The sequence below is a fragment of the Gracilinanus agilis genome, chromosome 2 (genome assembly GCF_016433145.1).
Source record: "Gracilinanus agilis isolate LMUSP501 chromosome 2, AgileGrace, whole genome shotgun sequence".
Classification (NCBI taxonomy): domain Eukaryota; kingdom Metazoa; phylum Chordata; class Mammalia; order Didelphimorphia; family Didelphidae; genus Gracilinanus; species Gracilinanus agilis.
In genome coordinates, this window is record NC_058131.1 from 408,835,768 (window position 1) to 408,839,656 (window position 3,889).

Here is a 3,889-nt window from a genome sequence, read left to right on the forward strand (position 1 = left end):
GCCACCCAGTGACAGCCTTTGCACTCCTCTATACACGTGGGATTCACACATCTGCTACACCCAAACCCTGTTCTCTGTGTTTGTTGGCTGGATTACAGTGAAATGGGCAATACTAGAGTTTTCCACTAAAGAAGCAATGACAGAGCTCCCCCTGCTGGAATGATGATGCTATTGTAACTTCCATGTGAACACTGCAAATCTAATATGGAAATATATTTTGCACGATTTCATTATATCATCAATATCAAACTGCTTGCCTTCTCAAGAAAGGGAGAGAAGAGGGAAGAAGGGAGAGAATCTGAAACAACTTTTTTCTTTAAATATGGAATAATTCACCAATTTGTGTATCATCCTTGTGTAGGGGTCATGCTAATCTTCTCTGGATCATTCCATTTTAGTATATATGCTGCCAAAGCAAGCATGGAATTCAAATATTTTATGATTATTAAAAATTGTTTTATATGTAATTGAGAAATGTTTAATGGGATAAAAAATAATTTTTAAAAAGAGAGGGAATAGAGCTAGATGGCACAGTACGGCATAAAACTAAGCTTAGAATTATGAAGATACGAATTCAGAAACTGCCTCAGACACTGGCTGTGTAATCCTGGAACTTCTTCTAAGATTGGTTTTCATGACATGTAGTAAAAATGAAGGGGTTGGACTAGATAGCCATGAAATTCCCTTACAACTCTGAGTGTCTGATCAGTTGTCGGTTCTGAATGTCAACTGAGGAAATCTAGTTCTCTTTGTAGGCAAGAGGCTTACCAATCATGAGCTCCAGTAGGTAGTAGACTGAGTTGTAGGTGACTTTGAAGAGAACATCTTAGCTGAACATTATAACTGCCATAGAAGGTCAAAAGAACAATTGACAAAGCAGCTAACAGAGCTCTTGTCTCTCATTTGTGTGGGTGAAACTTTTTAATTCCTGTGTCTCCTTGAGTAAATGATTGGAGGTTTCTGAGAGAGCTAGAATAGAGAACTGATGCTCATTGAGGAGTAACTGAGAGATGGCTCACCCAAGAAATTCCTTCTCCCTTCTTTGCAGAGGTGGAAGATCCATGGGTGTGGAACAATGCATGCATTTTCCGATTTTTTTCAGTGTATTGATCAATTTTGTTGTATTTTTTCTTTTTTCTTTCTCTAAAACAATTACTTGCTATATGGGATAGTTCTCTTAAGAGGGAAAGAAAGAAATTTTGACCCTGTAAAAACAAAATATATCAACAAAAATTATTTTTAAAAATAAGTGACTGTATCTTTTTTTTTTAACCCTTACCTTCCATCTTAGAATCAATACTGTGCATTGGTTCTAAGGCAGAAGAACAGTAAGGGTTAGGCAATGGGGGTCAAGTGACTTGCCCAGGATCACAAAGCCAGGAAGTGTCTGAGGCCAGATTTGAACCTAGGACGTCCTATCACTAGGCTTGGCTCTCAATCCACTGAGCTACATAGCTGCCCCCAAGTGATTATATCTTATGGTGATGATCTATTCACTTCTTTATTTCTATTCCAAAATTTATGTATGGGTCAATTGCAATATCTTTTATGGTACAAATTCAACAGACTCCACTGAATTATTACATGCACTTAAGTGAACCCAGAAATGTTTATTCTTCAAACTGTGTAATTCATTCAATAACCAACAATCTGGATGTTTTTCAATATAAAACTAAAATTTAAATCTAACAAGAATAAGATTTGGTGATGGGACCCTAAGAGTTCAGCTCAAGGGACACTTATGGTAGAACGCCTTCATTTTGCAGAAAAAGCTGAAGTCCTTCCAGAGATGGTAAGTGAATTTTCTAAAATTATACTGCTTGTGAGTGAAGGAGCCAGACTCCAAACTGGGTATTTAGAGAATGTACCAAAATCCAAAGACTACAATGACTTGTTTGAGCAGGGAAAGTTTGGAACAATAATTTCCATCACAATTTATATATTTAAGTTTATGATCAGGCCATCTGGTGTTATAGAAAGAATATCAGACTAGGAGTAAGTATGGGTTTCAATGTCTAACTCTTTGTGACCCCATCTGGTTTTCTTGGTAAAGATAGTGGAGCAGTTTGCTATTTTTGTCTCCAACTCACTTTACAGATGAGGAAACTGAGGCAAATTGGGGTAAATGACTTGTCCAGGGTCATATAGCTACTAAATGTCTATGGCCAAATTTGAACTTGGGAAGAGGAGTCTTCCTAACTCCAGGCCCAGCACTCTATCTGCTGTGCCACCTACTTGCCCAAATTCATCTTTTTTAAGTTTTCATTTGTAAATGCCCTGCTTCTTTCATCCATCTGTGTAAGAAAAGGGGGTTTAAGCACAATAGAAATGTAATATATTACCTAAATCTTTCCCTTCAGAAAGACTTGTTAAATTGATGACATGTTCAGCTGAATAAAAGGCTATACAAAATGACTTAAGGTGTGCAAGAAGCTTGAAAAATGCAGGCTTTTATATTCTGTTCCACTCCCAACCTTCCCCATAGCCTAGAGATCGATCATGTCTAAACCATTAAGCCTATGATTCTATAGATGCCACTGGGCTCTTTCTTTATATAACCATGTAAAGTCTGGAAGGTCTGGTTCAAATTCTGGGTCAGTCATTTACCTGGTGTATCACTTAACTTCTCTCATTCTGTTTCATCCGCAAAAGAGGGAAAATAATAGCACCTACCTCTAACTCAGAGATGTTCCTTGGTTGTTCTGAAGATCAAATGAGATAATTTACAAAAGGCACTTTGCAATTCTACTAATTGTGCAGTAGTTATTGTTCCTCTTTTTCAGTCATGTTCAACTTTGTAATCCCAACCCCACCAAATTCCCTGACTAAAATGTCCTTTCAGCCTATAACGGGAGCATAGAGAAGATCCAGCTCTTTCATAATGAAGGAGGTATGGTACAAAGCAGCAGGGTAAGCAATGCTTTAAACCAGTGATTCCCAAAGTGGGCGCGACCGGCCCCTGGTGGGTGCTGCAGCAATCCAGGGGAGCGGTGATGGCCACAGGTGCATTTATCTTTCCTATTCATTGCTATTAAAATAAAAAAAATTAATTTCCAGGGGCACTAAGTAATATTTTTTCTGGAAAGGGGGCGGTAGGCCAAAAAAGTTTGAGAACCACTGCTTTAAACAAAGGGGTATCCTGAGTCAAGCTTGGACTCGGCCTCCCTTCACTTCCTCAGCTTCTGAGCTTCCCAACATCTCAACTTAAGATCCACCTTCTGAAAGAAGGCATTCCCAGTCCTCCTTAATCTTATGGCTTATGAAATTATATCGAATTTATCCTGCACATATCTTCTTTGGATATTGCTTCCAATTGAGAACAAGGACTTTTACATTCCTCTGTATCCTATACAATTATGCCAGTGTCTAACTCATACTAGACACTTAATATATTTGACATCTTATAGTTTCATGGGTGTCCACGAGGGAGTTTCTTTGCTCTTTTAGATACCTATTGAGACTAACCCATTTTCCTTGTGTCTAAGATGATCCTGGGCCCTCTTCCCTTACACTATTTCATGGATTAGATCTCTTAATTAATTTGGCCAGTAGTATTTGCTGAACTAATTTTACCTGCCTAAAACTCAATTCCTGAAAAGTTTGTGATTGCCTTATGATTGTAATGTAGTTATTCATTATAACTAGTTTGTGAAGTAGATAGAGTGCTGAACTTGGAGTCAGGAAGTCCTGAGTGCAAATTCTCTTGCATATTTACTAACTGTATGATCCTAGGCAAGTCAAAAATTAGGAATTTGAACTTGATGCTTCTAGCTCTAAAACCTCTGGATCCTATGATCTTTCAAGCCTCTTTACCACAAAAGAAAAAATAATTTCTTCTAAGAGAATTTGTTCCAAAAAAAATACTTTAATCACACCATTACATTACATT

At 37.7% G+C, this 3,889-nt stretch overlaps 1 non-coding gene across 1 annotated transcript; it reads right to left on the reverse strand.

The window, feature by feature from the left end:
• Nucleotides 1-316: 316 nt before the first annotated feature.
• Nucleotides 317-422, reverse strand: LOC123238341. Its single transcript, XR_006505540.1, has one exon. It is a non-coding gene; the product is annotated as a U6 spliceosomal RNA (small nuclear RNA).
• Between the last annotated feature and the right edge of the window lie 3,467 nt (nt 423-3,889).